Raw genomic sequence first — 25,172 nt, 5'->3', positions numbered from 1 at the left:
TAACATATTAATGCAATTTCTTTTTTAACTAAAAAAAAAGTTTATCATACACTTGTTTAGTTTTCATATAAAGTAGGAAAGGTCAAGAAATGACATGCTAATTATGGGAGAAAATTTTAAGTTTTTGAAAAATTTGTTATGCTACTTGTATTTAAATGAGACTTTTTAAAGACAAATACTCAATACATGATATTAGCATTTTACTTTGCATATAATTTATTTAATTTTTTTCATAATTATTAAAATGTTTTGGTAAAACTGCTTCTACAGTGATTTTTATGTTCCAAACACCAAGTTAGTCTACAAATATATTAATTTAATTAATCTTCAAAACTATCATATAAAGATAAAACATACCTACTTTAATTTTGTAGACAAGAGATTAAAAGTCTTAGGTGAAGGGATTTTCTGAATGTATACTTTCTTAGATATATAAATTGACTTGCTACAGCATGAAAGATAGGTTTGAAAGCCATAAAAATAAGTAAAATGTAAAATATAATTGTCACACATCATTCCAATCACTTATGTGAAAATAAATAAGTTTTAGTTTCTAGTGTGGGTATAGAATTGGTTCTATTCTACCGTCTTTTAATTATCCAGGCTATTCCCTACTTTATGAACTAATAATCAAGTTTATCCCCATCCAAACTTTAAAAACAATTACCTGTTTCTGGATGCTCTCACAATACATTACTGATACAAGAGTTTGGCTCACACTGTAACATATCCATTGAATATTTATTCTGTGCTGTATGTCCATTCTAAGTTATGTCTCTTGAGGTCAGGAATTACACTTCCTTCATCCTTTTATTTCTGGTAGCATGAACATACTAGATATTTTTGTGTTAAATCATTGGCAGAAAAATGAGAGGTACAGTGTATAACAATACTTTTCTGATTTTTTCTCTGCAATATATAATACCACAGGTTTTTATGCATCAGCATATATATTTATAAACAAACTCTTTTACATTAAATATACATGGGAAAATATGAAGGTGCTGTCCTATATAATGCAGCAAAGATTTTAAAAAAGAAATAGCACAATGAATTACACTTATTTGAGAAGCACTGATACCCACCAAAAATGAAAGCTACCATTCAATCTTTTTCCATGTGTGTCTTTATTTCTAAACAATTTTTAAAAATAGACAATTCTTCACATTTAAAAGCACAGAGACAGAAATTGTCATGGTAATATCTTACTTTCAAACAACTTTGGATAGAAGTGAGATTAAGCTATAAAAGGCAACATGTCTGTGTGTGTGTGTGTGTGTGTGTGTGTGAAAGAGAGTGTGTGATTGTGTGTGTGTGAAAGAGAGAGAAAGGAGAAAGCAAGAAAAAGTCAGGCAGAAAGTGGATATTTAACTGGAGTAAAGAGGAAACCTGACTTGTGCAAGTCCCTGTAAAATCCCTACCACATTCCTTCCATTCATCATCAACATCCCCTCTTGCTCCGCTAGAACTACCTTTCCTTTTCTGAGACTTTGAAGATTACATTATAACCTTTACTTTTGTTTGTGTCAATCACTATTAGGAGCTGAGACTTCCTGGTGATCCTTTTACCACTGCATTCCCAATCCCACTAGTCTCATGCCATTTTATCAGTGAGGCTTTCCCAAACCAGTATTGCAAACAGAGCTGTCATAAATATTCCTTATCTCACATTTATGATTCACTTTCATTCACAAAGTTCATCATTTGTCAACACATACATTTTATTTATTATTAGTTTGTTGGATGCTGTTATAGTTTGGATCTAAAATGTCCCCCCAAAGCTTATGTGTTGAAGGATTGGTCTCAAATGGTGCAGCTATTACAAGGCAATGGAAACTTTAGGAGGTGAGGTGTGATTGGAGGAATATCATTGGAGGCGTGTTCTTTAAGGGCGTACCTCGTCCCTGCCCTTTCCTTTTTCTCTCTTTGTTTTCTGACTCTCATGAAGTAAATAGCTCTGCTGTGCCACATTCTCCCTGTCATAATTTTCTACATTACCATTGACCTAAAGCAGTGGGGCCAAGTGACTACGGAATGAAATCTCTGAAACTGTGAGCCAAAATAAATCTTTCTTCTTTTAAGTTAATTTTCTCAGGTATTTTGTCACAGTGAATAAATACATGTGGAAAGAAAAACTCTGAATAAATACATGTGGAATGAATAACTCTGATAAGGAGAATAATGCTGAGAATAACATGATATATTTATCATATCATATTTGTATTCATGAAATTAAGAAATTTTGCTTTTCTCATATATATCAGAATAAAATTAAGAGTAATACTTCAAATTCTAAAACAAATGATTTTAATAGTTTTATATAAATTAATTTTTTCCAACTTTTAAAATTTGTACAGTTTTATTCTAATTTCAACAAATACAAATATCTGTAGTGTTTTGTTTTCTTTTGGGGAGGTAGTAGGGATTGAACTCGGGGCACTCAACCATTGAGCCACATCCCCAGCCCTATTTTGTATTTTATTTAGAGAAAGGGTCTCATTGAGTTGCTTAGTGCCTTGCTTTTGCTGAGGCTGACTTTGAACTCATGATTCTCCTATCTCAGCCCCCCGAGCTGCTGGGGTTACAGGTGTGCACCAATGTGCCTGGCAAATATCCATAGTTTTAAAGATGGAGAGAACACATAAAGAGATTTTCCATTTGACTTAAATTTCATTAATTTTAAATTTAATTATTACCCAGAAAAGCATAAAATAAATAATAGACACAACTAAATCTTTAAGTCTGATTAGCCATTTTCCACATTTTTGCCAATATTATCAGTACTTGAATCTGAAAAAAATGTGTATACAACTAATTTTCACCAGATATTTATGTGCAACTTATATAATGAATTTCATTTTGAGAGCATAGAGTGAAATGTGGGACTTACTTGTCAGATTACATTGAGATATTGCAGATTTAAATATAAACATGTGCATATATATTTATATCATTTGCAACTATATGTACATAAAAATGTGATTAAAATTTATGTATATTTGCAATAAAATGAACAACACATAAATCTGTCAAATTAATTGTAGAGATCTTAATTATAGTCCACAGATATGTGTCTGGGAGAACTGATCATGGTTTTACCCAATGTGTTACCCAACAGCATTTATGGAACATGATATGAGGTAATTCATTAGCACTCTAGAATTATAAAATGCAATCACTAAATCCAAATCCCCAAAGTTGTTCTTTTACTTATTATTATGTTAATTTAAACATTGCATACTTACACAGCACAAGGTGTGTTCATATACATTAATTATTGTAATTTAATCATGAATAATATCCCTGTGATGCAGGAAATACTATTCCTGTTTATTCAAATGACATCATTAAAACACAGGGAGGTAAAGTAACTTTTCAAGGACAAGAGAAGGCAACAGCTGGATCCAATGAGAAAAGGAAGATGGAGGTAGTAGCAAAAATAGTTCAGACATGGGAATAAAAGACCAGAAAACATAAAGATGATGATGATAGTAAAGCAATCTGACAATTATGTCAAGGAGAAATATTTAATATTCTTACAGATTGTTAGCAAACTAAACTGTCCTCATACCCATTTCTGAAATGAGTATCTTCTCTTGTTGGTTGTGATAGCCCTTTATTAGACCAATTTTCCTGTAAGGACTCATTTGAAAACTCTAGTGACCACCCTTTTTACTGTGACCAGGAACCTGGGTCTTGTGCAAGGTGTATATCACTTACCGCCCTGTGCATTTGAGACAAAGACTCCTGAAGTCTCCTAAAATTTGATCCATCTCTGGAACTGATGTAGTCAGTGAACTGTGTCACCAGGCACTCCTAGGTTTATTGTACACATTAGGTCCTTTAATTATATGGATATTCTCATAGGGAAAATGGTCTTATTGCAATTTTAGAGATTGGGGAACAGGAGTTCACAGGTGTTAAATGTCATGCAACTAGAAAGCAAAATCATTATTTCAGAATATGGAGTGTCTAAATAATTTAATGTAGATTACAAAATGAGTATTTTCTGTAGAAATTTGATCTGCATGCCAAATATTTCTTGGTTTTTTCCACATTCTAGTCAAATGGTGATAAAGTAAAATTGCATATCTTACTCACTTAGTGGGTGGATGGTACCATGCATCTAGTCATGGCCTAGGAGTTGAAAGTACAGGAGCCATGGAAGGCATTAGGGGATGGGATGGGATGAATCTTTTACAATAACTGTAACATCTTCTAGAACTCTCTTTTTACTTTAATCTGACAAACAGCATCTGTTCAAGGTGGTGGCTGCTAAATCATCCAAAATGTCTTAATGACTATAATGAACAAAAAACATTCTGGCAACTAGAGGTTGATAAAGTATAAGAAATGAAGAAAAAAACTTTGTTATTTTAAATTATTGAGATTTGGGGATTGTTATCTCAAAATACCCCCAGTTTATCTTCACAAATAAAGATAGCACTAGTATTTAAGCCAATATCACCATAATTCCTGTGTTCATTTTTTGTACCTTCTTTGCTCCCTGCTTCATTTACTTTGTTAGGCTATTTGTATCTTTACTTCTCTCTTCTTTCTTTTTTCTTTCCATTTCTTGCTTGGTTGTAATTCCCCAACATAATTTAACTCCCTGTTGTATTTATAGTCCTATAACATGTAGGTACTAATATTTCCACTTGCCAACATGCACCCTAATTGGTTGACTGTAAATCCTCTCAGGGTCAGTACCATATTTTATAACTCTTTTCTTACCTACAGCACTGATCACACTGCTACATTGTTTGCTGATAAAGATAATGAAAGTCAGGCTAGAGGGAAGATCTTATGAGGACAGAAGGAGTGTTCTTTGAATATGCCCAATGGGACCACTTAAAGTCCTTTAAATTCTTGTATGTCTATCTGTTCAGAGAACTTTGTGTCCAGCTTTATAGTGTAGAGCTCTTCTACACATGTAAATTGATTTATGATTCTTTTACTTCCTAAATCAAAATGTTTGTTTCTGAGGGTAGTTACTGTGCAAATGGGGCAAAGAGTATGTATAGTTTACTAACTCCAGAAAACATTGCTGTTGACAGTCATGTAGTATAATACAAAGAAATCATTTGTGGGATGTGATTTTTTTTATTTTATTTTATTTTTGGTAGTCAAAAAGTGGTAGATGTGGCTCAGTGAAGAGTAGCAGAAGAGAACTCTAGGGAAAGAGACAGACATTAAAGGACACATCAAACCATCACTGCTCAGAGGCTATGCACCTTCAGGCAAATGAAGGAACATTATTTCCCAACTGAGAAAAAGTTACCACATCCTTTTTGAAATGGCTGACTGCTTGCAGTGTGTTCCAGGGAAGGCCCTTTAAAATGCTAATGCATTTTGCAGAGGTCAGGAAGCAATTGGGACCACCATCTGAGAGTAAAACTGTAGGGGTTGATAGGAATTAAAAGTAATAGTTTAAAAGTTTAATTAATTAAATGTTAAGGAATATTCCAATTAATCTACATTGATAGGTTTATTCTTTATTCTAAGAAACTAAATTGCTTTTGAAAAAGAAGAATGGTTTTGAACTTTTTTGGATAAAATGAAATCCCAGTCTTCATACCTTTGATTTTGCAAGAAGTATTAAAAAATAATTTAATAATTGGAGTCTGTGGTTAATAAAATCAAAGTGCAGATAATAATTCCATATTATTTATAAATGAGAAGAAGAAATCTCAGGAATTTTTGCAAAAATGTTCTCGTAGTCACTTAAGAGGCCTACGTAATAAATAAAGGCAGATATGTGTGCAAAAGGTTCCTGACACAAGATGAATAACTTCTGGATATCAAATGCACAGCATGGTGAGTAAAATTAACAGTACAATAGTGTGTGCTTAAAATTTCTAAGAAGGTAGAACACACACACATAAAGAAAATAATAAGTATGTGACATATATTTTAACTAGATTGATGGTGATGATCATTTCACTATGTGTATGGATATAAAAACATCAAATCCTACACTTTAAACACATACAATTTTTTGTCAATTATACTTCAGTAAAATTGAAAAGAATAACATTTAAAAGAGAAATTCCTTTCATTAAAAATGGCCTTTACTTGAACTATTGATAGGCAAGATGTTTTCTTAATGTTGTAATTCTTATGTTAAAAGTCTGAAAATAACTATTATAATGAGGACTCTGTTGGCTAGGGACAATTTTTCTGTGAAGTCTGAGATTTTATCCTCTGTGGTAGCTAATAAATTCACCTGATACATGTCACCTGAACAGTGTCAAAAGATACAATACTGCTGGGTCAGAGACAAAAGACATTGTATTGTTCACAGCAATGGCACAGTTCAACATTTGAACCAGTTATCTGTGCCCAATTTTCAGAAGATAATGAAAAGAGACTCATGTTATACTGGCATAGCACTCTCACATATGTTAAACAAGAAGATACATAAATTGAAGAACACTGCATCTATTGTTTGGGCCATGAACTCAAATCTGTTCTCTCAAAAAGGGAGAGATTATCTCTATTATACTGGACAGTATACATTCTTGCCCTTTGCTCTAAATAAGGATACAATCTTGGTAATATAAGAAGATACACCCACTTGCCTTTTGCTCCAGAGGAATATTCTAAAACTATCACTATATAAAAATCCTTGAACAGATCATCTAGAGCAAACAGTAGTGTATCTGCTTTTAAGAAGTGCAGAAACTTGAGAGTGCCACAGTTGAATCGTCTTCCAGTACAGACTGAGAGCACCACCTGTAACATAAGAAGTCAGAACTGCCGCTAGGTAAATCAAAGTCCCAAACTAAAAGCTGTGTGGGGAAAGTTGATTTTAATACCAAGTACATGGTTAAAGGTTTATCCTTCATGCTACCTTTGATCTGATGACTTTGTCCTTTTTTAAAAGTAAGAACATAAAAAGTTTTATGGACCTTTAGATTTGTTGTTTATGCTTTCAAACCAAGTTATATTTACTCATTTAGGAGAAACTGTTTTGCTTAAGCAGAACAAGTAAATAAGGGATATATCTGGGTTCTAACATGTTCAAGGTAAAGACCTACTAGAGAAAATTGTCTTTTGATCCCTTTAATAATTAATGTTCACTGCAGTAGTCTTATTAGAGTTCTGTACATGGGATTCAAAAAGGATGCTCTTTTTTTTTATCTCTATGACCCTACATTAAAATTTTTTGCTTAAAGCTTTGAAAGTAAGTATAATTTGAAAAACTAGAATTGCTTTCCTTTGAACAATTTTATTTTCGAAATGCTAAAAATGTAATGAATTATCACTCTATTTATAGCATTTTAACATACTTGTAGCAAAGTACTCAAATAAAGTCAAATTTATATAATACATGAGAACTAAGCTTGTCAGATTCCAGAACACTGCAAAAGCACTCATTCTGGTGAGATGAGGTACAATGCTTTCTCTTACCCCTCTTCATACACACACACACACACACACACACACACACACAATCTTTGTAACTGCAAAATATTTGGATTTACCTCTGTTTTCATTATAATTGATGACTTTTCTGATAAAGAAGCACCTGAATACTAGGACATAGGTATAATTAAGTTGTCATTACCTTTCATTTCTTTATGGTTGTCTTTTAAGCCTTCTTATCATTATATCTGTCAATTCCCACATTTTTTGTAGAAAAAGATCATGCATAATCATATTGGTTTAAGAAAAAAAAAACAATTAATTCACCTAAATCTACATTGACTAAGTACATTTTTCCATCTCCTATTAAAAAAAAAAAAAGGTGCAGTTTTTTTTGATAGGTTTCCATGTCAGTATGCTAAATATGTACTTGTAAAAATATAAAGGTTATGAATTAAGAACAAGTGAGAAAGATACATTTATCTAATCTTTAAAATTAATATATTGGCAGTCTGGCATTTGCAGTCACTACTTCAATGTGTAAATTAATTATAAGTTGTTTTGAACATCTTAAATTATTAAAAATTCTATCATGAATTCAATTAGCAATGCTCTGTGTTACAAATGAAAGAAATATTCTGATTCGCGAGCTTGACATTCAGCATGTTTAAGTGATTAAAACCCTGTGGTGTATAAACCACAATTGGAAAGGGTAGTATTATTTTTAGTTACTATTACTCAGTACTATATTTCTGGCATGGAGACTGAGTTAAGGTTTTTGTTTTTTTTTTTGGTACTGGGGATCAAACCCAGGGATGCTCAACCACTGAGCCACATCCTGGCCCATTTTTATATTTTATTAAAGACAGGGTCTCTCTGAATTGCTAAGTACCTCGCTAAATTGCTGAGGTTGGCTTTGAATTCTCAGTCCTCCTACTTCAGCCTCCGGAGCTGCTGGGATTACAGATGTGAGCCACTGGGCCAGGCCTGAGTTAAGGTTTTTAGATCTTTAAGATAATAGAAAATATTCAGTCCATTGAATACACACACGTGTGTGTGCGTGTGTATGTGTATGTATATATTTGTTATATACATATATAGTGTGTATATGTGTGCTTATTTATGCATATATATACAAACATATATAATATAAAATAAATTATGTATTAAATTATATAACATATAAATTATGTATAAATTATATATGTGCACACACACATATATAGACACACACATACATGTATGTCTATATATGTGTGTGTGAGAGAGTATGTGTGTATATATATACATATTTTACAAATGGGAAAACCGAGGACCTGAAGGGCCAAGATTTTTGTCAAATGTTACACAGCCATGTGCTAGTCAACCATAATTAGAAGCTAGGTTTTCTGTCTTCCAGAACAGTTGTCTTCAACAATATGCCCTCAAATTAACACCTTTCTACAAGTACAGTTTTTATCAACAGAAACATACATTTGATAAGTATTTATTATGTACCTATTGTACACAAAATATTGAATAAAATATCAAATTGAATTCTACTTAAATACACAGCTTAATTTACACTATGACTATTGGTGAAGAAAAGATCTCAAATATATTGATTAAAACCACAATTAAAACCCTTACTTAAATATGTAACAAGAGGACTATCCAGGAAGAGCCAGTACAAAGTTTGCATTAGAGGACATAGTTTGTCAGAAAATACACAAGCGTGTCTAAATATATTTGTTATGCTAAGTACAAGAAAAACTTAGTTGAAGAAGTTGAACTAGCCACCAGTCCCTCTGAACAGGATTCATACAGTGTCCCCTTCATAGAAATGAAGATGTATTCGAAGATACATCTGCCAATCATTATATAACCCATTGGTAGAAACATACAATAAATCTCTATTTTCCACTCACAGTATGAAGTTTGCTGTTACCAGAAATCTTGGAAATGTGATGCTTCTTCTGAGTTGGGGCCCTCTTTTCTCATTTTTTAATTTTTAAACATTAAACTTCAAATTTTAGAACCATTTTAAGTTCACAGAATGTAAAAAGAGTTCCCGTATATCCCCTGTTCACATAAACACAAAGACCCTTCATGATTAATACTCTGTACCAGAATGGTACGTTTTTTCCTACAATCAGTGAACCTAAATTGACACATTATTACTGCCCAAAGTCCAGAGATTGCAATAGGGTTTACGCTTATATTTTATACTATATCAGTTTTGATAATACATGATGACATTCATCTGCCATTATAATATCACAGAGTAATTTCACTGTCCTGAAAAATTTGTGCGCTCTCTCTCTCTCTCTCTCTCTCTCTCTCTCTCTCTCTCTCTCTCTCCCTCCCTCCCTTAAAAACACTGGCAACCACTTATTGGTAGTTTTGCTTTTTCAAGAATGTTAGAGAGCTGGAATCCTATAGAAAGTAGACTTTGCAGATAAGCCAGCCTCTTTTACATAATAATTTGTATTTAAGATTCCTCTGTGTGTTCTCATGGCCTGATAGTTTATTTCTTCTTATAACTAAACAATATTTCATTTTCTGAATGTAGTGCAGTTTATTTATACATTCACATAGTGAAGGACATCTTAGTTGGTTCCATGTTTTGGCAATTACAAACAAAGCTGCTATAAACATCCATATACATGTCTTTCTGTGTATATGTTTTCAGCTCATTTGGGTAAATACCAAAGAGTTTTGGAAGAAATTGTTAAACAGTCTTCCTGTATCATTTGCATTCCCACCTGTAACAGATAAAATTTCCTGTTACTTCCCATCCTTGTCAGCATTTGATATTGTCAGTGTTTTGTATTTTGCTCTGGACATTCTATCTATACCTGGACATAGGTGTAAAAGTGTACCAATATAAATACTTATAATTAAAAACTATAACAACCTTAAGTATATATGACAATGGAATATTCTACTACAATGCAACTAAAGCTTGTTTTCATATTTATGTATAAACATGTAAACATATACATATATAAACACATATATTTGCACCTCTCTCTATACATATCATATTAATTTCACTAGTGTTCCACTGTTGAAAAAATTTAGGAATTCCTCTCAGTGTAGCCTATTGCTGAGCCAAAAAAGATAATCAGTTACACTTAATTTAAAATCTAAAATGGTATTTCTCTAGTATGTCATCTCTATAACTCATTTCCTCAAGAAGATTAATTATATACAAACCAGAAATGCAGAAATAGCATTGAAAAGAGGCAAGGAAGTAGTAAAGAACATTTAATTATTTCAATGACAAAATGTTTCTCTTATTTTTTCATCATATTTTAGAGTTTTAACAACTTTTAAAAATGTTTCATTTTGAAGAAAATAATAGTAAAATGTATTTGATCCTGAGTTCTATCTTCCTATTAATACTGTTAAGTATTGACAGGTACTAAAAGTTTCAACAACACAACATTCATTTTGTTGATTCTATTTTATCATTTGAATATTATTAACTTTTTATAATTTTTTTATTTATCTATGGTTTTATTTTAAGTTTATGGATATATGAGAAATGTGAATACATTTTACAACTCATACTCTTTATTCATATTTAAGCAATAACAAATTGAAAAATGTTTAAGTCTTTTACTTTTCCTTACATGGTATTTCATGACTTTTAATGAGCATGTTAGTCAACTTACAAAGAAAAGGGAAAGTAGACATCTGAGTCACAACTCCAGATTACTATTTTCCGTACCATTCTGTGAGTGGCTTTAAGTTTACTTGGCTATGACCAAGAAACAATGTTGAACATGAAAACAGATAGTTGAGCAGAAAGCCCACTGGATTCCCTGCTCTTACTTCACTTGAGAACATTTCTGACTATATACTGATTCATTAAACTTTTTTTCTGGTTAAGTATTTCTGTTTAAGAAAAGTTAAATCATTGGAGAAATGGTTTTAAATTTCCTTCCAATAACCTAGTGATTTTTAAAATTATGCTTTCAAACAGTTTTTAACTAGTTCCAAATGTCGATTTTGTCCAAAAAGGATGAGGTGATCTTATCACAAAATGTGTTTTAAAAATTGAGGATAAGTGACTGGGAGTACAGCTCAGTAGAGCACTTGCCTTGTATGTGAGAGGCCCAATCCTCGGCAATACACAAAATAAAATATCAAAAAATAAGGATGATTGTGAAAGTCTATTCCTGGAGAGAAAATTAAATATGTAGAAGCACTAGTGCATTTGCAAATAAGAATATTACAAAAAAATCAATGAGAATCAAAATTGAAATATGACTTATCTGTACAATTTATTTTCACTTTACTAATGAGAAACTTGCATCCTAATTTTCATGTGCCCAACTTGCTAAGATCAAGTAGTATGAATTTGGGAGCAAAGCTCTGTCTTTAAGCAAAATAAGCCAATTCCCCCAAAACCAAAGGCCAAATGTTTTCTTTGATAAGTAGATGTTGATCCATAATGGGGTGGGCAGGCTAGGGAAGAATGGGGGAAATCGGATTGAGCAGAGGGGAGTGAGGGAAGGGGAAGAGGTGGGGGTGGGAAGGAAGGTGGAATCAGGCGAACATTGTTACCCTATATACATATGTAATTGCATGACTGGTGTGACTCAGCCAGAGGAATGAAAAGCTGCGCTTCATTTGTGTACAATATATCAAAATACATTCTGCTGTCATGAATGATTTGAGAAAATAAAAAGGAAACTCTTGTCTTCTCACAAAGGAAAGATAATTATCGCATATATTAGGGATATCCTTTCTAATATATTTGTTTAAAACACTTTCATATTATTTGCACACATATGCTTTATGTTTGCATTTTATATAAAAATATGTTTAACACAAGCCTATTTCCATTAATTGTACTAAATTTCCAGCTGTTATATAGAAAGTTTCTTCAAAATTCTTTGTTACATATAAATGTGTTCTAAACAAATAAGGCACATTAAAATGTCTTTTAACTCATTGTTTAAGTTCATCATCATAATAACAATCCCTTAGATTGGCTTATGTGTTGTAGTTTAAAACCCTTTATTGTACCCAATATCCCTCTCTCTGGAAAACTTTTCCTTGAGATCTTAGGATTTGTCCATTTGATTGATATAATAAAGTCCCTTTTCCTGCTCCCAGAAATCTATATTCATTGCCCCAGAGAGCATTATTTCTGTGAAATGTTCTGCTGAAAAAGGAATCTAATGACCAAGTCATTTGGAGAAAACTGCCTATAATGCTTCTGTGGAAATCCAGAATGCACAAGAGCATATTAAAGTCTGAGGAATATTCTAAACTTAACCTAGTATTTCCTAACTAAATGGACTATATAAATTTTGAACACCTCCTTATATTCTGAGAAACACAATTTGGGAAAATACATTCCAGTTGCTTGAGAATTAGTCATTGCTATATATCTTAGCAGGTTGGTTTCTCTTGAAACTCACTGTGTTAAAGATCTGTCTTAATATTATTTTATACTTTCAAATAATAAAAAGTAATAAATCCATTTGTTCATTTATAGAAGATCATAATTAAGGATTTTTATCTTCCTGAAAAGAAAATATTCACATTAAAAATGAAACTAAACCCCTATCTCTCATCCTGCACAAAACTCAACTCAAAATGGATCAAGGACATAGGAATTAGACCAGAGACTCTGCACCTAATAGAAGAAAAAGTAGGTTCAAATCTTCATCATGTTGGCTTAGGACCAGACTTCCTTAACCTGACTCCCAAAGCATAAGAAATAAGAGCAGGAATCAATAATTGGTTTTTCTCAGCAAAGGAGAAACAATCAACAATGTGAAGAGAGAGCCTTCAGAGTGAGAGAAAAATCTTTGCCACACACACTTCAGATAAAGTACTAATCTCCAGAATCTATAAAGAATTCAAAAAACTTTACACCAAGAATATAAATAACCCAATCGATAAATGGGCTAAGGAAATGAACAGACACTTCACAAAAGAAGATCTAAAAGCAATCAACAGATATATGAAAAAATGTTCAACATCTCTAGTAATAAAAGAAATACAAATCAAAACTACCCTAAGATTTCATCTCACCCCAATTAGAATGTCTATTATCAAGAATGCAAGCAATGATAGGTATTGGCGGGGATGTGGGGAAAAAAGTACACTCATACATTGCTGGTGGAGTTACAAATTGGTGCAGCCACTCTGGAAAGCAATATGGAGATTCCTTAGAAAATTTGGAATGGAACCACCATTTGATCCTTCTATCCCACTCCTTGGTCGATACCCAAAGGACCTAAAATCAGCATACTACAGCTACATCAATGTTTATAGCAGCTCAATTCACAATAGCTAGATTGTGGAATCAACCTAGATACCCTTCAATAGATGAATGGATAAAGAAATCATGTAATATATGCACAATGGAATATTATTCAGCCATAAAGAAGAATAAAATTATGGCATTTGCAGGTAAATGAATGGAGTTGCTAAGTGAAATAAGCCAATCCCAAAAACCAAAGACTGAATGATTTCTTTGTTAAGTGGATGATGATATATAATGGGAGTGGAGGTGTAAGGGAAGAATGTAGGAATGTTGTATTGTGTAGAGGGAAATGAGGGGTTGGGAGGAGGCCGGGTAAGGAAAGATAATAGAATGAGACAAACATCATTACCTTATGTACATGTATGATTAAGCAAATGATATGACTCTACATCATGTACAACCAGAGAAACAATAGTTGTACCCCATTTGTGTACAATGAATCAAAAAAAAAAAAGAATTAGAGTACAGGATTTGAGTCATGGTGCTGGCCATGTAGGAATGCCATTTCTTAAAATATTGTTATTAGTAACCTGTATGTATGACTATAGAAAAAAATTGAGATATCTGAACTTTTAAATGGCAATTGAATTATCTTAAGTGTAGTAAAGTACATACATTATCAATGTACGTTCTAATACACTTTTACATATTGTATGACCTGACAATGCCACCATTCAGATCCTAACATAAATATATTTCTAATTCCAAAGGTTGTTCTTGCTACTTTTGATTAATACCATAGTCTGAATATTACCACTGTTCTGGATTTTTCTCCATAAATTTGTTTTGCTTTTGAACTTCATATAAAAAATCCTACAGAATGTATTCCAACATGTTTAGCATTTTTTGTTTTGCTACATGCTATGGTATTTATCCATGATGTGAAAAGTAGCAGAAGTACATTATTTTCATTATTCCTTAGTTCTCCATTATACTAAATTTACAATTTCTTATACCTTCTACTTGGACAGAAATTTGGGTAACTTCCAGTTTGGGGATATTATGATATCTTTGAGTATGCGTTTGTTGAACATATGCATTCATTTCTCTTGGAGTGTAATTGTTAGGTCATAGAACCAGCATGTGTTTAGCTTTAGTTGATAATTCCAAATAATTTCCCAAAGTGTACCAGCATATTTGTTTTTATAAAATATTCCAAAGTGGATTTTAGGAATTATTTTAATTTTATAACTTGTTTTTGTTTACTTTAAAAGAGAAAAATGAGATACATGGGGAAAATTTTTACTCTTGCCAAATGTTGAGCAAACCAAACTAGAGCATGATTAATTGACTTAATATCTATTAGTCAAGTGAAAATATGCTGAAACTGAGACTCTGGAATTTTTTTATTAAGTCTGTTTTTGAAAGTATAATGTAATAAAAATTTAATACATATTTTCTATCTTATATCTGACTCAAAGAATTATTCCTCAGTTGTAAATTTACCTGAAATGAAAAGCAAATCACAGTTCTTTGTAGTTCAAATTTTTTCTTAAAGATATTCCTATCTTTTGACATTGAAGAAACTTAGAGGTTATTAATTTAAATAGCATATTGTTGTTAGGCACAAGTTAGGAACAAACCAATCACCACCTAGAAGTTGAAATTCGAGAGTCTTTATTAGCAGGTCAGCTGACTGCCTCACACAACGCCCCAAAAATGGCTATTGGGAGAACAGCTCTGACCACAAGGTTGCAGGGTTTTTGTACCTGTTGACATGGTAGTTTGTCTAAGAAAAATAGGAATCAAAAAGAGTACAATTTTACATTATGTAAGAATGGCCATTTTGTGTTGTCAAACATGCTGTGCTAAGCACCTGTTGATGGGTACAGAGGTGAGGTGTTCCCACTGGAGAAGCATTTCCTACATAACGTGGAATCTCAGTGTAATATGGAGTCTGTTTAGTCATTGCCCATATAGCCTGACCTATAATATTTCCATGGAGTCAAATATGTCAACCCGTCACAATATATTTTTGTACATAACGCAAACACTGAAGTTCTTAACATTATTTATTTACATTTCATATATTGCACACTAAATTGTCTTTTAAGTATGAAACATCATAAATATAGTGTAGAAATAACTTTTTAAAAGACATGCAACTGCTCTCATCTCTTCTCAATCTCTACCAGTATACCAGTATTGTGTTTTTGTAATGTTTGCTGATAATTCTATAATACTTGATTTTATAGAAGTGTTGAGATTTCCCAGCAGATTTTTGACTTGTCAACATATTAGTTCTTAAGCTACTCCACATTTTATTTAAGAGTCAGATAACAGTGAAGCAATTACCAAATCAACAAAGTCAAAATAAACTCACATAAAAATGAGTACTGCCATATTTTGGTGATTTTCATTTCTCTTTTAATTAGAGCACCAAAATTTATGGATACTGTCATAATTTTTACCAGTATTTTTAGATTATTCACATATGAAATAAACTTGATACTCATTTTGTCAATTATTTTTCTCAAAGTATTATTACTGTTACTAACAATGGTATCTGAACCTAGCAGTTCATGGAAACTACTTTACCTTATAAGACATAACCCCTACACCACTAAAAGACTTAAAATCAGTTATCTCTTGACTTATGTGCCAGATTCTGGAGCTTCTAAATAAAGTAAACATATTTTATTTCTTTTTTAGTTATCAAACTGTAGAAAAATTACCTCAAATACTTCCATTTTCGTACTATTGTTGTTATGATAAATATTATTATACTACTGCTAATATGAACATCTATTGAGATTTTTTCCACTTATAATTATACATAACAAATATTCCTGACTATGGACAGAAAAGATTTGCTTAGTATCCTCAAGGTTAATATTATGTAAACATGTAGAAAGATATTTTGTATTTATGTCCAATTTGTTTCTTTTTAATGACTTAAGGGTATTTAGGAAGAAATTCCAGGAGTAGAACTGTACATTAGTATTGCATGCAAACATAGAAGCATACAGATGATTGGGGCCCTTCCATTAGAAATTTAAATCAGAGTTTCTAGGACTGGAACCTACCTACACATTAATATTTATTAAGTTTCCTGGGTTATTCTATAGTGCAGTCAGGGTAGAAAAGTCATTGTACTAATGGTCAAAAATCAGTATCAAAGGGTGGAATGTAAAAAAACTTTATGAATACTGATCTGTATTTAAAGATCAATGCTAAATATAAAATTTAGAAATATTGATATTTCTGTTATACATATTCTATATATATTTCTATGTATATATATTCTCTATATTTCTGTTATATATATTCTATATATAAACTTATAGAAGAATATATGTGAATAGAACTAATATAAAATGGTGCCATGTGAAAGTAAATCCACTCTTATGAAAACATTGTGCTAGTTGCACACTCCTTCGTTCTTTCCTTCCTTCCTTCCTTCCTTCCTTCCTTCCACTTTCTTCCCCCCATTTTCCTCCCCTTCCCTTTCCTGCTTTTCTTCCTCCCATTTTTCCTTCCTTCCTTGCTCTTTTTTTTTTTTAATTTCTACTGTTGTTGAAAGACCAAATAAAATAATGGTTCAACAATCCGGAGCAGAATGAATGTAAATGTGTGGTGCATAGAGCAGGGGTGGTTATAATATGTATAGGACATCAGTCAATGGCAATAAAACCTCTACTCTATCAACCTACAAATAAGCCTGGGATAATGAACCCCAAGCAATAATAAGAACAGAATTTCCAGAGGGAATGGCTGTATCATCTCTCCAATTAGTGTGACTATTTGCCAGCTTGACTGGGGACAAAGTCCTGGAAACATTTAATGACATCTATGGTGAAAGAGATCCCAAAGGAGTCTCACACCTCTGGGTCTACTTGTAACTTAGTGAAAATGTACAGGCTTATGCCACAGCTTACAGCAGTAGGAGATTTTGAAGCAAGATGCCTATTTGACGCTTATTTAAAATCTACCACTATTAATATACCTTTTTAAAGTATGTATTGGTATGGAGATTTCAACAGTAGATAGTAATAATACAATCATGGAGATGGAGAATCATTAAGCAGAGAACTTGAGGTAATTGCAGAGTGCAATGCAGTACATAGGAAGGTCAATTAACCTGGTTTCAAGGGCATGATAAGTGAAGGGACAATTTAGTTGAAATGGGAAAGAACGAACACTGGAGTCGCTAAATAAGATGATGTTTTAAATAGGAGAGAAGACATATTTTAAAACCCTGAGAATCCGGTCAATATCTTCAAAGATTAAAAATATATGTACTTTCATATTGACATTTTATTAAAAGTATATATAATTTTATGTATGCAGCTTTAAAGTTAATTCCTTATTTCAAAATACAGAGAGAAAAGGCAGAAGCAGAGAATGTTTAACCCCAAGGGAGGCAGATAGATAATGGGACATACATTACACAATAGTACAAGATATACTGATAGAAACTGACATTGAAAGAATATTTAAAAATTGTCAACTAATTTAAAAAAATTATGAAATGTGAAGTTTGATTAAAATTCTATAAAATTACCTAAAAAGAGATTGAGGCATAGAATTAAGCTAATTTTATTAGATACCCCAGAAACCTTAGATTTTAACAAAGTATATATTAATTCACAACTTGTCACATCTGCCTTACCTTGAGATTATACTTGACATAATATTTGAGTATCTTAATTTGAATAATTTATTGAAAGATGAGGGAGGAGGAGAAAAATAAGCTAGAGGTTAACCAAAACTACTATTCATGTCTGGAGACATTTCCCACAATAACCCTTTTAATGAAAAAACTTCCATAATGAATGTGCTGAGTTAGCTCGTGATCAATTTCCTTCCATCAGAGACAGGTTGAACCACCAAGCCCCAGCCTTTTTCTCTACTTCTGTGTCTGATTGCCTGTTTTTTCTCAGTCCCTCTCACATCCTGGTTTGTGTAGCCCTGAATAAACTGTCTCCTTGGTCTGACAAAGGATTTCTTGGCTATTGATTGATTGATTAATTGATGGTGGTGCTGGGGATTGAATCCAGGGCCTTGAGAATGCTAGGCAAATGCTCTACTACTGAGCCACATCCCCAGCATCCTTAGCCTTTTAAATGGTTGTAATCTTAGCTGAATATATTTCATTGACATAGAAATTTTAATAGTGATACTAAGTACACACAATTTGATTTACATTTAATGAGAGTTATGGGATTAACTATAATACTGTTGGATAATACTATCCAACAGTATTTTGTCACTAAGAGGAAGATTCATAGCAACTCTGAAAGGTTTTTATTAAGGAGTATGTTGAACTGTCTACAAAGCAAAATAACAATGGAATACTTAACTTATGTTAATACATAAATGTTACAGAATTCTTGGGGCTCTTATGTTTTCTGCAATGTTTGAATAATAGAAGTTTGGATCATTAAATAATTTTAATCAGACTGGTATAGAGCCTCTGTTATTATATTGTCTTTCTGTTTCCATCATATATACTTTTTCCATCATTTATTTTCATCATTTAAGTGATGATCATTTATTGGAATAAGCTTATGTAAGACCCATCATAGAAAAAAGCCTCTGTGGTGTTTCATTTGGGTGGATCTTGAATATCTTTTTCATTCTTTTACTCAAAGACAAAAACATTTAGTTTGGTTTGTTTCCTTTGGGTAGAGAAAAAGTAGTCATGATGGTGAAGAACATAATAGATCTAGAGTCAAGTTCTGGAATCTCCAAGTAGCTGCATTTCACATATTAGGGTTACCACATTCCTGTATAAATTTACTCAAATTTGAAGCATTGGTAAATTAAGTTTTTATGGATGAAAATAAAATAATTTTTCCATCAGAAAAAGTTATCACTTTTGAATACTCAGTCTTCTTGATATTCAGAGAATAATGTGTATTATATTATTTACAAACTTGAATTTAACTGAACTACCAGGTATGTTGGATTCTATTTGCCTTAACTATTGAACATTACTGAGATATTAACTTCATACTTATAAATCTAAAATTATGTTATTATTTTCCTAAATGAAATTTTGTTGAGTACATAGGAATGACATTTTCAGCACTTAGAAAAAAATATAAAAATCCATAGCTTTCATAATGATAAACAGTTGGGAAGTCAAAAGAGGAAAAATAAAACCCTCAGGCCAAGTACATTTGGAATAAACCATAAAAACTGCCACCATTCAACATTAAAAAGGTAATAAAACAGGAAGCACATTTCAGATGGTGTCGATTTTCTAAATCATCCCATAGAGATATGTCTTAATACTAAAATAATAAAAACAGCATATATTCATTACACCAGAACTGAAGGTTTTATAAATACCCCCCATATTGTTAATATTATCATAGATTACTGAGCCAGACAAAATTGAGTAAATAACACTCATTACCAAAATTGAAGTTTGAGAAATAACAGAGAAAATAGGAGAGGGTGGGAGTGAAGAAAAGGGTGGAAAGAGAGAGGAGAAAGAATAAAAGTAACAACAGTGATATATGGATGGAAATTATGCAAAGAAAAAACTGATGTGTATATTACATGCAACCTGAGTTACAAAAATTTTGGAGTTAGCCTGAACCCTTAAAAAATTAGCCATTTAAATGCATACTTTAAATGCATTCTGATGATTGTGTAAAAATCACTTTATTAAATATTAAGGAAGAGAGGGAAACAAATATTAAATAGTACATCTAGCTCCTACTTCAACAATGCTACATTGTTAATAAAAGAGTCAACTTTAGAGACCACCTGCTTAACATGTCGCACATTTTTAAAAGCACTGCTTATTTTTACAGTGTGTTCCACATTGTTTCAGGACTTCCTGCTTACAAGTAGCTACCTGTGCAACTCTGTGATGTAAATTATATAGTTAACTTTTTTAAAAAATTTTTAAATTTGTTCTGATTAGTTATATAAGGGAACGTTTATAGAACAAAATCGCATAGCATGAGTCTGATATCTTAATGGTATCACATCCCAAACCTTGTATTTTAGTATCGAAGAAACTGTAACTTTGGAGGTACAGCGAATTACTACCCAAGTGACGTAACTACTCAGTGGCAGGCTACCACATCACAGAGGGAGTTAGGAGCACACCAGTCCTCCCTGCCACAAGAACCATTATCTTTCTTTTCCACACTACTCCTGATAACATTTTCCTTTAAAGAGTCTGGTACTGGACTGGGGAGATAGCTCAGTTGGTAGGGTCCTTGCTTTGTGAGCACAGGGCCCTGGGTTCAACCCCTAGTACTGCCAAAAAGAAAAAAAAAAAAAAGGAAGAGAAAGTCTGGTGCTATAATATCTGGCTTAATGATTATATACATGGATATACTGGATATGCAGTGGGTACTGAAGGCAAATGTGTATTATATAAACGTACATATGAATTTGATTTATAAATTTTATACAAGAATTATAAAATACTTGATAAAATGCTTGTAAGCAATTGAGAAATGTTTATAGGATTTTTTCAAAAATTATACAAAATAGTATCTTGCTGAAATCTTATACTGAAGCTAAAAATATTCTTTATTATATATTATTTAAGTCTAATGAACTTAAGAATTTTTTTATATTTATTAGACACTCACCTTTTTGTTTATTTTGATTTTTTACAAGTATATAAGGAATAATTAAATGCTAAATACCTTAACACTTTGGTCCTACTTTTACAGAAAATTTCCCAGTCTATTAAATAGCCTCAAAGGTTAGTAATGAATAGTGATAGTGTTTTCAGGGATGAAAATCTAGTTTATGAGTCAAAATAAATTCTTTATGCCTTTATAAAGTATTTTGTACTCTTCATATGCAAATGTTCCTTACAACCACTATTATTTGTTAAGAGAACTCCCCTTTCCTCATATTGATGGTGTGCTAAAGACAAAAAGCTCTCACAGAATATTTATTCTAGAATTTTCATGATTGAATAATAACAATAATTGAATTGTTTTTATAGAGAAAATCTAAATAAATATACATTGCAAAATGTTTAGAATACATTTTGTTGTTTTTCTTATGTTGATGTTTGGGTCAGAAATCTCTTTCTCTCTCTTTCTCTCTCCCTTTCCCTCTCTCTCTTTCTGTCTCCCTCTCTTTTTTTCCCAATGATAAGCCACTTTTTCAAATGTTATTTGAAAATTTTCCAACTTCTTTAAATGCTTTTTAGTTAAAAGTTAAATAAAAATATAAATATAATTGGATCTAAGAGATAATACTCTAAATATTTAAGAATAACTGTTCTATGGATACTGGCCAATTTGAAGGACTGTTATGTGGCTATATCAGCTAACAATCTAGTAAAATTTTGTGTGTATAATTTATATTGCTGATGCATCTGTTCATTTCAGTATACATACTATAATTTTATTTGATATTGTTTTATGATAGTCTTTAATACTTATATCTTTCAAGTTATAATTACTCAATTTATTTGTTATATTCAACACTTTTCCACAAATACATTGAAAAGTAGCTGAAATAGAGCAAACAAAAAAGAAACATGTAGCTAAATTATAAAATGATTTATTGCATTAAAATTATTGATCATATCAAAAATTTGTTGACATACATATCAATTTTACTTTGAGATAAACATAAAATATCTGTCAATTAATTTTTCCCTTTGTATCTCTCAACTATTCATAGTTCCTCTGATATTGATTCCCATATTTTCTTAGGTTAATTCCTAAGACTTTTACATGTTATATTATTATACATTGTTATTTTTAATAATATTCAAAATTCTTCCTTGTAAGTATATAAAAATATGCCAGATTTTCGAAATTAATTTTGTAACTAGCCCACTTCATGGATTCTTCTAAAAGCTGTCATATATTTTCAATTTATGATCCTGTGTTTTCTAGTGAGAAAATTTCTTCCAATGATTTTGTTTTTCAAACTTTATTTCCTTTAAACAAAACTCTATAGTCTGGCACAAGCTATTTAAATGAGACCATGTGGTTGGTTGTGTTCTTAAAAAGAGGCAATATTTTGTCCTGAAGTTGAACTATCTTAGTTTTTATCATGCCTTGAATAAAGTGATGTACATATCATTGATCTTTGTGGGAATTAGAATGTGTCATGTGATGATAATTGTTCATTAGCTTTGATGAATTTAACATTTGAAGACTTTTATTATACTTGTTAACCCATTAAAACACAAGGCAGTCATCAAGTATCACCCTCCATGTGTTCTCCATATTTTTCCAATTGGTCTACATTAAGTAAATATTGTAAAAGATCATGTCTAACTATATTGTTTGAAATATAAAAAGTGATAAAATAGTGTTTTATCTCTATAATGAATATTCTCTTTTTCAAACAAATGTCTCACTAACCATTTGGCATTGCTCAAACACTAAACACTGTCAGCTGCTTTAACTGATATAGCCTGTTTGCAAACTGATGAAATTTCACTATGAGGTGACTTCAAAATTACCACTTAACTTTGTATTTCATCCTGATTTACTTTGCATTATACACTGAGGCTTTGTTTTGTTTTCTTTCTTTCTTTCTTTCTTTTTTGGTGGCTAGTTTCTGAGTGTGTGTTTGGATGCCAGATGAGATTTAACAAGGAAAGTATTTGTATAGAAACAAGAAGGAAAGAAGGAAGGAAGGAAGGAAGGAAGGAAGACAGGGAGGGAGGGAGGAAGGAAAGGGAGAGAGGCAAAAGTTTTATGCTCTGACTTGAATAGCTAAGGTTTACATTTAATATGATCCTGCTATAACCCAAGTTCCCACAATTGCTATGTTGAAGTTTAGAGATTGCACATTCAAATGATTCTGGAAACCAAAGAAGTAACATAAATGAATGAATTGGGCTTGGTGAGTACTGTAAGAAACTAATATTTAGAGAAAAAGATGCTTAAATGCTTTCATCAGTAAGGAATTTGAAGAAAACTCAATTATTTATCATAAAATTGGACAAAAATAAATCAAAGAAAGAATATAAGGAAGCAATAAAATTAGAAGAAAAAATAAATATATCCTAAAGTTGTTACTTTAAGTTGCTAAAAAAATATAATTCTCTTTTTAAACTGACCAAAAACATGTCTGAACAACAATGGGAAATGACAGGAGAGATGACAAGAATCAAAAGCAATTTTTGCAGCAAATCAATAGCACCAATTTAAAAATTTAGACAAAATGGATGATTTCCTAGAGAAACGTAAAGTCTCAAAATCAATCCAAATGAAAGTGGAAATCTCATTCTACAACCAGTGTCGGAAAGATTGGAGAGGAGATTAGAGATCAACATTGATAAAGGCACCTGAACCAGATGGCTCCACAGCTGAGTGTTATCTATCTAACATTTAAAAAACTAGATAAATCTGAAGGTGTTACAGTTCAAAAAAGAAGGTCACATTTTCTTACTGGTATATAATAACTCAATCTGTAACTGTTGGAATTAGTTCAAGTTTTATAAAATACTCAGAAAGCAAAAATTTTTGCAGAATATATTGATCAATTGTATGAGATGTCATTAAGACTAATGGAGGGTGCTTACTGTTTACTGAACTCTAGAATTCTCTGAAATATACATTCTCATCTGTCCAAGAAGTTGTGTGTGTGTGCGTGAGTGTGTGTGTGTGTGCGTGTGTGCGTGTGTGTAGGAAGTGAGGGAAAGGGGGACAGAGAGAGAAATTTTCTAATTCCATTTCCACATTATATATATTTTTCAGTTTACAGTATCTGTGAACAAGGTACCACACTATAGATGAGCTCTTATATCAATTCCATGGTGTTGTTAAATAACAAGTAGTATACTTCTTTCAGTGCCCTCCACAGATCACCAAGGAAGTCTAATCACTTTTCTACCACCTGACTGCAATGAGGAAAGCAGCTGCTCTTGTTTCCCACTTGTGTGTATTTGCCTTTGGAAAGGCAAAGACAAATAATTGTCTGTGTTTCATTTTCTATATACATTGTTTATCTGTGTTCTGTTCTCTGAGGGAGAGGATCACTTTGCAAATTGGGCTTTGATTAGTTAAATACCATGCAAAAAAAAAAAAAAAGAGAATTAAATCATTCTGACTGAATTTTTGTCTCTGACCCACTTCATTAGCAGAGGGCCTGCCCCCAGTGACCCCTTGAACTTCTGATTTTACTGTGATCCATTATATCATGTCAGTTTTGATCTACTCTAATGGAGACTTTGCTAGTTAAGAGCATTTTGTTACTGCTGGTCCAGGAAAACTTCAATTTTGTATAAAGCCTAGCATTGCTAGTCTTTCATCTGCCGGCAGTAGATGAATTGTGATTAAATATTCATTATTAAATAATTATAATGCTTCCTAAAGTGAAATTTATTTTTAGGGCAGGGATAAAATCATGCCCTAAAATGAACTTTACAACTTAATCAACCTAATGGTGTATATCAGTCTTAGAAATTTCAATTCTCATTTTGGAAAAAAAAATGAAATCCCATGGGCATGATTTGCACAGAATAATAACGTTTAGTGCAACAAGTCTTATTAATGTTATTTAAAATCTTTTAAATTTGGGCAATTTAAATACACCAAAGTCCATTTATTTAATTTATGTAGGACTTGTTGCCTAACAA

At 31.9% G+C, this 25,172-nt stretch overlaps 1 protein-coding gene across 2 annotated transcripts in view; it reads left to right on the top strand.

Annotated features, from left to right (window-relative positions):
* Fstl5 (follistatin like 5) overlaps nt 1–25,172 on the top strand; it is a 776,424-nt gene that overhangs the window by 50,007 nt on the left and 701,245 nt on the right. The window lies entirely within an intron of this gene.

This window comes from Sciurus carolinensis, chromosome 10 (assembly GCF_902686445.1).
Source record: "Sciurus carolinensis chromosome 10, mSciCar1.2, whole genome shotgun sequence".
In the NCBI taxonomy this organism is placed as follows: Eukaryota; Metazoa; Chordata; class Mammalia; order Rodentia; family Sciuridae; genus Sciurus; species Sciurus carolinensis.
Note: the sequence above shows the minus strand (reverse complement) of the source record. Positions and strands in the feature narration are given on the sequence as shown.